The sequence below is a fragment of the Copadichromis virginalis genome, linkage group LG3, assembly GCF_057382275.1.
Source record: "Copadichromis virginalis isolate Kocher_CV1m ecotype Utaka linkage group LG3, C_Virginalis_male_GT1.1, whole genome shotgun sequence".
Lineage (NCBI taxonomy): Eukaryota > Metazoa > Chordata > Actinopteri > Cichliformes > Cichlidae > Copadichromis > Copadichromis virginalis.
In genome coordinates, this window is record NC_140620.1 from 28,190,021 (window position 1) to 28,201,385 (window position 11,365).

Below are 11,365 nucleotides of genomic sequence, written 5' to 3' on the forward strand. Positions count from 1 at the left end.
CGAGCTAACTCCCTGCTAACTTCCGTTAAATGTCATAAATTCCATTTTCATGGATGCCTGGATGTTAAACTCAATTGTTACACCTGGTAGAGCAGAACGCTGATCATTTTATTAAAGATGAAAGACTTTAGATAGTTTTTCTACTCTCAGTAATGCCATAGTGATCGTTTGATATATGGACCTGCAGTGGAGTTTAGGTCCAGACACGGCTAGTGACGTCAGACTGAACAACTGGATTAAGGGAACTCTTCTGCTTCCATTCATTTATGTCGGAAGCGATAGCAGAGCTGTACGTCTTAATTTGTTTTGGAAATCCCTCAGCCAGAACATGGTATATTATATTTAAATGGAAACTAGCAAGCTAACTTCCTGCTTACTTCTAACTGTTAAATTTCATAAATTCTGTTTTCAAGGATGCCTGGATGTTAAACTTAATTGTTACACCTGGTAGAGCAGCCACACTGATCATTTTATTACAGATGAAAGAATTTAGACAGTTTTTAACTCTCAGAGATGCCACAATGATCGTGTGACTTTGGGATCTGCAGCAGAGTTTGGGCCCAGACACAGCTAATGACGTCAGACTTAAAAACCAGATAGACACCCAAGCTGAGTTCATCCTCAATCTTTGCTAGATTCCCCTCACCTTCGGAGGAGGGATGATCCTTAAAAGATGGTAACAACCCGTCCGCCAACTAACGAGACCCTCAGTTCCACCAATGCACAAATGTGTGTCACGTGTCATGACTGGGGCTCACATTGAAATGTAATATTTTGATGTAATCAGCTAGCAAGTCAACAGTTTCAGGCACATAACTTCTACATTTTGAGTTAATCAATTTTTTTGATCGACTGTTTGAGTTTCTTCTGCCTGGCTCTGGTGTAGGAAAACAAGTATCATCAGATAGATATGCTAAAATGCTGTAAGGTAAATTACACTAAATTATGGGTTTTAAGAAAAAAAACTGCACAAATTTCTGTTCTTTCTGCATTTAAACTTTTTTATTTTTATCTTTCAGTAATACTTGAGCATAGAGTTTTAATATTAAGGTATGTTTGTTGAATTATGTAATACATAATATGATACTATCATTTTGCCAACAAATTAATCTTTAATCAACATTTTTCAGTGTGCCAATGTCTATTAAGCAAAGTGTAAGAGAAAAATATGGGACAAAAGATTATTAAAGGTTCTACCATATCAGATTCAGTCAGTGGAAGTAAAGTTTATTAGTACTGGTGCTGCATGATGACTATATCTCACTATTAATTTTCTGGAAAATTTGACTACTTGGACAAACAAAAAGAATTTTAAAAAAGAGAGATTTATTTATCTATTTTTTATTTCATTTTATTGTCCAGCCTGACTCTGCCACCCGTCTCAGTGCATTCAATTCAAGTATCGTTGTATTAAACTATTTGTCATTGTCACATGACAGCAATGACAATTATTTTGACATGAACACACACACACACACACACACACACACACACACACACACACACACAAATGATGTGCAGAGTTTTGTATATTCAAATAAACCAGAGGCAATAAATACATCATCTGTCACTGTCTCGCCTCTACTCTGATCATAGTTTTGCATGACATATTTCCTTAGTAGCAGGAAATATGTAAAGCTGCATGTCTTTAAAGCACATTAAAATATACCTCAAGAATTCTTTTTATACATGTACCTTTTATAATTTTCTTTTAAAGATGCTGTTAAAAGCACTTTGACTTGGAACTTAAACACATATAATCTTCTGTTTCCTCATTAAATTTGTTTTAATAAAAAACAGTGAGATATTACCATTCGACATCGCCACAAAAAGATGATAATGCAATATGATTAAGGTACCTTGAAATATTTTATATATAAACAGTCTATCCCAAGTGTTCAAGGTGGGGTTTTTTGTTTTTTTTGTCATGCACTGACTCAAAACCCGTATGATATTATACATTCTGAAAATTTAAAACAACGTGTACAGACTTGTCAGTTGCCACCACTGATGAACATATACACACATACTGTATACTACTGTATCATGGGTGTGATGAAAAAGGATTTTAAGTCAGTGCATCATGAAAACTGGACACACACACACACACACACACACACACACACACACACACACACACACACACACACACAACAGTTTTCAAGATGTTCTTCTGACATACTCAAAGTCCTAATAGATATTATGAGTTTTAAAACTAACTGAACTAACTTCTATACAGTTAGTAAGAAAAACGCAGAAATTACAACAGAAAGTGTAACTGAAAATAAACTTTATTTATTTTTAATTTTATTACAATCCAAAGGAACACTAACCTTATGATTCTCTTCTCTTCTCTTCTCTTCTCTTCTCTTCTCTTCTCTTCTCTTCTCTTCTCTTCTCTTCTCTTCTCTTCTCTTCTCTTCTCTTCTCTTCTCTTCTCTTCTCTTCTCTTCTCTTCTCTTCTCTTCTCTTCTCTGTTGACTCCCGTTCATGTGATTATTTGCTCAAAACATATTAAAGCTGCCATCCACCCCACTCACTCTCTCCAAGTACAATTCAAATATAGTTTATTTGCATAAACAATGTGACAATGATGAACTAACAAAGGAATAATTGCACTCTCAATGAATTGATCAGAACTTTATGTTTATCTATAATGCTAGAGTAATGTTCTACATATTCTTTGATTAAAGAATGCATCTGCACATGCAGTGCTGTTGTGTATCAAACATCTTGTGTTGATATATGAGATATGTTTCTCACATATGTGATGATTTTGGAGTTGAGTGAACTTTTACTTTTTTAAATTGTAATGCTACAAAATGTAATGCTTTTCTCTGCATGTATTATTGTAGGGTCTACCGTACAATATAGATGGTAAATGGTAAATGGCCTGCATTTGTATAGCGCTTTTCTAGTCTCTAAGGACCCCAAAGCGCTTCACACTACATTCAGTCATTCACCCATTCACACACACACATTCACACACTGGTGCGCTCTGGGGGCCTCTGGATTTCTGGGGCCAAGGGCCCCCCAATTCATGTTTCACATCCTGGTGGGGCAGGGCTTTGGCTCCCCACAGCCACTACTAGACACTAACGTGAAGAAACCTTATGAACACAAGCACGCTCACACGCACAAGTATTCACAGACACCCACTATCTTGGCCGGCTGCTGCCTCTAAAAATATTTTGTATTATTGGTGCTGTCTGCTGTTCAATGAAATGTATTATTTATTATTTACTGTTGTTTATTCATGTTAGTTGTTGCCATTGTTTCTGGGGGTTTTTTTTGGCAGGTGTTGAAACAAATTCTCAATGTTCCTCTCTCTCCATCTTTCTATCAATCCATCTGCTTCACCTCTATTTTTCTCTCCCTCTCCTTCTTATAATTCTTCTCTTTCTTCTTTGTCTTTTCCATTCCAAAGTCTTGTCCTTTTTAATGATAATTTTCATCATAGCAAATCCAAATAAACAAAATAAACAATCAGAAAGAAAACCCTTAAATACCTTTAAACCTGACCACTGAGAGACCATAGAGAAAATCTGACATTTGCTGATGAGGTAAATTATTAAGCGACTTTTAAAATATTAAAAAACAGAAATAAAAAGATGATCAGTTCTTTTTTGTACTGAGAACCAGTGAAGGGACATCAATGCTAGCGTAATATGTTAAGAGAAAATATATGAGTAAATGCACTGACTGCTCATAGTTGAGTGCACTAGAATTAGACAACTCATTACTATAACTGCATTGTTCATTGACTGGCTCATCCAAAACTGGAATCCTGGTACCACACTCGACTCTTCTGTGATGATAACAGAGAAGAACAGTTTAAAGGTTCAGTTTAAGTCCTTCTAAAATGTTTAATTATCAACCACTTTGGGAGGTTTTTCATTTCTGAATGATATCCTTAGTTTTGACTTTATTCAAACTGTTAGGCCTCATGCATCAACTCCTGCCAACTTCGATAGCATATCTTTGTTATGAGAAGAGCCACACTGACATGTTCAGACACAGTTTTAAAATCGCTTAAAGAAAAAAATACTAATTATTTGAGTTGACCACAAAAAAGCGATAAACAGCAAACTGACTAAGGCAGTTTTCTGGAAAAAATAAGGCCCATTCCTCTGTGCTATAACCTTGAATGAGTTTCACATAAAATGCATTTTTGATAGTGCAGTACACCACAGCCCAACCTGAGCATCACCCACACGCAAGCCTATGATTTAGTGCCCCATGCATGGATATTGGAATAATCATATTTAACCAGAACTCAGTGGCACAATGGAAACAACGACTGGAGGCCAACTCCGAGGCAGTTACCATTAAATATGGGCTATATCAACGTAATGCACTGACCCTGCTACTTTATATAGCATGGTTAACATAGGCGTTAACCCGCTAAGCCATCTTGTCAAAAAGAGTGGAAACAGATATAGATTCGGGATTTTGGTGATCATCAGACACCACCTGCACATGGATGTCATCAAGCTTTATGCCAGGAGTGAGCAAGATGTTGGTTACACTGAGAATATAAGGATGTCATTCAGATGGGACAAATGTGGCCCCATGGGCCAGAGTGGTGCAAAGTGTGGGAATGTGACTGAAGGGGTGGCTTTAACAGAAAGCAGTCATATAAAGGACAGCTACAAGTATTTGGGTATCTGACAAGTCAGCAGGAACTGTGAGACAGATGCACAGAGGTCCATCACAGCCATGCACTTACTACAGGAGACAGGTGTTTAGAAGACAGCTGAATGGTAGAAATAAGATTCAAATCATCAATAGGTTTGCTCATCCAGGAGGAGACAGATGCCACAGATGTCAAGATACAAAAACTGTTTACAGTGCACTGAGGTCTCCATCCAAAGTCAATCACTCTGACGCTAAATGAGAAATGAAATGAGGGAGGGCGAGGATGAGTGTCATAGCCACAATCCAGGATGGAACATGGACCATCCATGAATACATCAGGAAGATGAACTCTCGAGATGAGCTGCTCATAGCACAGACTGAGAGGGAGATTTTTTTATAGTGTGATCTTTAAGTGTCGGGAAAAGGTTGAAAAATTTGTAGTGAAAATTTGGAGGGTGTTGGAAAATTTTTTAGTCTTTAACTTCAGGTTTGGAGATTGGGGCCATTCCTCAATATGTGACCTGAAAATACATTAAAAAGAGTACGTGGGAGTATAAAAATAAGAAGCGTAAAGTTCTTTCCAGAGAAAGGAAAAATATTCTGCAGTGGGTTGTTCCTGGAAACAACTTTGTACATCAGTGTAACTGTCATGGTTCTTGGTTTTGGTCCCAGGGTTTTGAGTTTCTTTGGAGATTTTGGAATCACCTTTATTGTTGAATGTTTTTTGTTGTAATTGTAACCATTTAAGAAAAAAGAAAAAAGAAAGAAAAAAACATATAAACCTGCTATTTAACTCACAGTTAGTGATTTCAGTAAATTTGTTTGCTTTTCGAGAGTTTGTACAGCTTATATACATTTATAGTCTGTCTAAGTCTGTCAATCCCTAACAATTTATCATCACAGATATAAATGCAGTAGGATTAACCCAAAGAAGGTAGAATCTAGACTATTCACAGCAAAAAATATATTTATCGTGTTGATCAATTAAAATCGGCAGATAAAATATCAGTCATTTCAAATTCTCTTTTAAGAAAATCATTTAGATGGTTTTAAAATTTAACTTCATTGCGGTGAAGTGTGTGTTAAAATAATTATCTCTGTGAATCACCACTCACTGGGAAAACCTAAAAACAAAACTTTTATGAATTTAGAGTAATTTCCATTTCTTTGTTAGGTCCCTCAATCATAATTGATGTTCAAAATTATTTGAGTCAAAGTGATTCATTCATTTAAAGAAACTCTAACAGAATGAGGTCCCCACAGTGAAAAGACAAGATAGATAATTGCATGTTAAAAGTGAAATCACTTCCTATCTGCGTATAACAAATCTATATTTCTGTTCTTCTTTAAATGTTCTGCTTAGAGTGAGCTGTGTTTCTTTTCCACAGGGGTTAAATGTGAAATGATTCATGAAGTTCTTCCATTTTCTGAATTCATTTGTTATTTATAAAACTGAAACTGGTTTTCAAGTAAATCGCACCTGAGAAGACTCTGCAAACATAAACTTTGATCCAACATGCATTTGCTCCCACTTTGAAATCTAACTCCATCTCAGACTTTGCACCAACAGCAACATGACCCCACCTTTCAGCACACAGAGGGAGTACATTCAGTCAGAGGCTCAGTTGTTTACAGCTCTGTTATATTCAGTCAGGAATTTCTGAACCCTTCACGTTTTACCATGCAGGCTACAGATTACTATAAATAAAGGGAACAGAACAGAAATAAACAAAATTCTATAAATTAACAGAAACAAGAATAAAAAAACAAAGAAACAAACTTATAAAAATTATGGAAACACTTTACATAATAGAATGACTATGATGGAACTCTAACATGAATAACTACAAATGACATATTACACAGTGTCAAAGATGCAATTAACAAAAACACTTCGATGGAGTAGGTTGTAGAATTACTTTGAATGACACGGTCTCATGACCCAGTGAAGAGCAAGTTTTAGCTGTCATAAACATGGCCTCAAATTTGACTCAAGAATACTTTGATATTCAGACGAGCACATGGTCAGATCTGCAAAATAGTGATGAGGGAAATGAGGTTCAGCTCATTGTTTTTAGTGTTAAAGCATTAAAAGAACACAGTGCTAACAGTAAGTCATGAGAAATCTAATACATCTGAACTCTGCTCTGTTAGTGTAACCAGTCTGAGCCATGAAGGCGTGTCAGCACCTGCAAAACAATAGAGCGTTCACATGCTGCAGGAAGTGAAGCTGCAGGCTGAAGAACAAAGCTGATGAAGATTTTTACTTTTTAAATTACTTTTAAATAGAGAAAAATATTATACATGGACCCATTATTCTTGATGACTCTTTATTTGGTGATTGTTGGAAGTTTCCACACAGACAGACTGAAATCGTTCTCTTTGGAGAGTCAAATCTGAGAAAGAGAAGACTGAATAGTTTAAGGATAGAGTTCTGTTAACTTTAACTTGATGATAAAATTAAAGAGATGACACACTGGTCATCTGACAAAAGAAAACATGTCTTATATAAAACAGCCAATGACTCGTGGTCTGTTATGAAAGCTGAGCTCTGTAGGTGCAATTAAGAGCTCAAAACAAAAAATCTATATGGAAAGCAAGTAAAGTAAAGTAAAGTCTGGAAATGGTCAAAAATTCTTAAGCAAGGATCAGACATGGTTTCAAAAGAGGAAATAATGAAACCAAACAATCTGGTGAATATATATCGAATTAAATGTACGAACCCTTCCTCCATCTTTTTCTTGCTTTCATAACAATTTTTTTTTTGAAAAATATTATTTATAAATTAAGAATCAGCAAATATGGTTTGAACTACTTGCTACTACTGCATGCTGTTTTGGGCCTTTTTCATTGTTTGAAATTGTTAGAAAATCTCATTCAAAAAAAATTTCAATTATAAACTGTGTATCAAATGTAAAACATAACATAACATAACATAACATAACAAGAAGTATGTAGTTGATGTGTGAACCCAAAGAGCATCTATTGTTTCATTTTTGATTTGTTGTATTGCTTGTTTATAAAACTGACATCTCATACTACAATTCAACTATCATATATAACAGCTCACTGCATTTATAATGAACCAATGTCCATCATGTCCATCTGACACTCACTAGCGCTTCCTCCTGGGTCTCTCACTGCTGACCAATCAGACTCTCTTACAAGGCCTGCTGACACAAATAGGAAGCAGCCCAGAGACAGTTCTGGTGCCTGGTTCATCGACCCAGTGTTTTGTGGTTTTGATTCTTTGATTTAGTTTATTTCATTATGTTCTAGTTTTCTGTGTTATTGCATTATTCTACATTATTCTGTAGCTGCCTCCACCAGTGTGTGAATGTGAGAGTGAATGAATAATGGAATTGTAAAGCGCTTTGGGTGCCTTGAAAAGCGCTATATAAATGCAATCCATTATTATTATTATTATTCTAAGTTTAGATTCTCCGTGTGGTTTATGTTCGTTTGTTTATTTCTGTGTGCTAGTAGCTATGTTTACCTTCCTCTGTGTCTAGCTGTGTCTTGTGTTTTGTGAATCTTGTCTCCGTTTCATTCCTCCAGTCCCTAGGGTTAAGCTTAAGTGTCTTGAGTTCAGTCTGTGTTTCCTGTATTATTTTGATAATCCCTATCCTGTATGCAATATGTTGGATTTTGCTTCCCTTGTCTCCCTTTTAACCTCTGTGAGTCTGCACTTTTGGGTCCACCATTCCTGCCTGCACACAGCACATGACACAATGAGGATAAACTCCACTACAAAAGATCAGTCCATCTGTAGTTCTGTGGTTGCCTCCATAACAGACAAGAAAGTCCTGGCTTCAAATCCACTGGGAACTTTCTGTGTGGAGTTTGTATGTTCTCATCATGTCCATCTGTGTTGTGTCCAGGTACTCCTGCTTCCTCTGAGTCCAACGACATATTAGGTTAACTGGTGATTGTCATCTGTCTCTCTGTGAAAGATTGGCACCTTTAACCCATTACAGTTGGGTAGATGGGGCAGATCGGCTCTAGCCCAACTGTCAAAATATTGATAAGTTATTGTTATATCATATAGTCATTAGTCAACTGATGATTTTGAATTTACACATAACATCAGTCCTGGTTTTCAAGTTTCTGCATTGGATGAGTTTCAAAACTATTATGCAAACAAACTAAAAATCAGTATAAAGTCTTTTTCGGCATTTTTCAGTCATCCATGAAAATTTTAAATTTAAGACTAAGCCGATTACAACAATTTAAAAAGAACAGCAGCCTTATGAGTGTTTTGTTATCTAGTTTTCTCTCTTTGTGCCTCTCCTCTGTCGACTCTCTATGTGTCTGTATGTTCTGTGATGGTTATATAAGGCAGCAACCCCACTCCACAAATATGCCTCCTAAATTGAGTTCAAATGTTATATTTGTGTTTGAACAATAATGTAAATACATGCATAAATAAGCTTGACAACTGATTAACTGTTACATAAACTTTAATGAATATAAATGCAAACATGCATATACAGAGTAAGTAATACAGAATTTCCATGCTGAATTGTAATTGTTTCAGTATTGTTTCTATACTTAAGTATTTACTATTGAACACACAAGCGGTAACTTTTATCTTGCTATTCAATTTTATTCAATTCAATTCAATTTTATTCATATAGTACCAAATCACAACAGCAATCGTCTAATGGCACTTATTATTATACCCTAAATAACCCGCAACAATACAGACAAAACCCAAACAATCAGACAACTCCCTACCAAACACTAATATGCAAAAAAAATCCACTGTTGTTGCTTTTTTATTAGCTTTTTAAGACTGCTTCTAATCCACACAGGTATTATTTAATTCTATTACAAGTGTATACTATAATATACAGGAAATGTTTTATGTGTATTCTATTTGTGTATCCAATGTGTATCTAATCTAACGCAGGAAATAGGGCACAGCAGGGGAAGACTGTAAAGTAATCTGAGGAATGCAAAGAGAAAGAGTAATAGAAATTACTATTAGGCTACCATTAGAATTAGGATCATATTGAGAGAAAAAAAATATTATTGATCATTTTGAGAATAAAGTCAAAATGTAAAGGTTTCAGTTGTTTCATTACAAACTGCCACGGTTGCTGTACCCTCTGACTCAATGAAATCTGACCTCAGAATCTGTTTTAGCAACAAGGAATGAAATGAGTTCTCTTTTAACCACTGAGGAGTGATCAGGATGAGGACGTTTAAGAGTTGTACAGATTTGTATAAAATTAAATGGCTGGTAAAGGTGAGATGAAAGATTTTTAACTATCACACCGTCATGCAACAGAGGGGATGAATGTTGTATCACAAGATGACTGATCCATTTGTTTCATTAACTCACCTCATAAAGAAGACATTTTGTACCGAGTGTTGCAGTGGTGCCAGTCTGTGTTAAAACAACAGTAATCTCCTGATTTGAACTAATCAAGAATTTTACTTGAAATTTCAACTTTATTCTCAAAATGATCAATGACATAGGCAGTTTATGTTGAAACAGCAACAGTTTTCAAATATTCAATTCAATTTCAAATTTTCTCTCAAAATGAACAACGATGATCAATTTTTTTCTTAATGTACCCTAACACATGTGCTTGTTAATTTCTTTGCATGTTGTTCTTGCAACACACAAATTTACCCTTTCTGTACAGAAACAACAGAGGCAACAAGAGGTTGCTGGGAAGACTAAACCAGACACTCCATGACATTAAAATACATCCATTAAGGCCTCCTGTGATATACACTACAGACCAAATCAGATCCCAAAAAGATTTCAACACCACCATTCCCAGTATGGTCACAATGGTGTAAAATGCTCTCTTCTTTGACTGGTCAACCCTGTCTCTGTTCCTGCTCTCTTCTCTTGGGCCTGGATGAATTAAAACACAGAGAACAGAAAGGCTGCAGAAGGAGGAGACGGTTAAAAACAATATCAAAACACATATATTCACAATGGAGATGATGATATCTTTTATCATTGTAAAACCTGTTATTGCAAAGCAAAGCAGCCAAACACAGCTTATGCTGATATTCCTGATTCTGACCCCTCTTTCTTTCCTTAAGCTCAGATAAGTGATGGGATGAACAGCAGCCATGTAGTGCTCCACACAAGTCAGCATGTGAAAGAAAATCAGTCCAAACCAGGAGACAGAGTAAAGAAAGAACACCCATAATAACATGTTTAAATTTTTCATGACGCTGCCACAATAGCTGAAGACACACGCTAAGACAGCAAACAGGTCCATGATGACGATGTTGTAGGTGAAGCAGTCAGAGTGACTCAGTGTTACTTCCATGAAGGTGGAGCCTTTTTTCCTCCATTCTTGGAGACCATGTTGGAGGATGAGGATGCAGACAGGGAGGATGAGGAAGATGGCAGTGATGCTAAATGCACGATAGATGAAGGAGCTTGGTTCAGAGATGAGACAGTAAAAATTCAAAGAGGCCTGAGAGGAAAATGATGAGTTTGCCAACATCTGGGAAAAATAAAATAAAATAAATTGAACTCCTACTTTACTCCTACTACAGTTAAAAAAAAAAAGAAATCTAAAATGAGACATTTATTTATCAACTTTTTATTTCATTGAATTTAATATATAGGTAGTTTTTTTTTTCATTCACAAAATGGTTTTTAAGAACGTACAGTATCATTGCCCAGCCTGAAGTGTGACAATGACCAAATGGGAAAAACAGTTCAGCAATGGAAATTATTTTGTCATACACA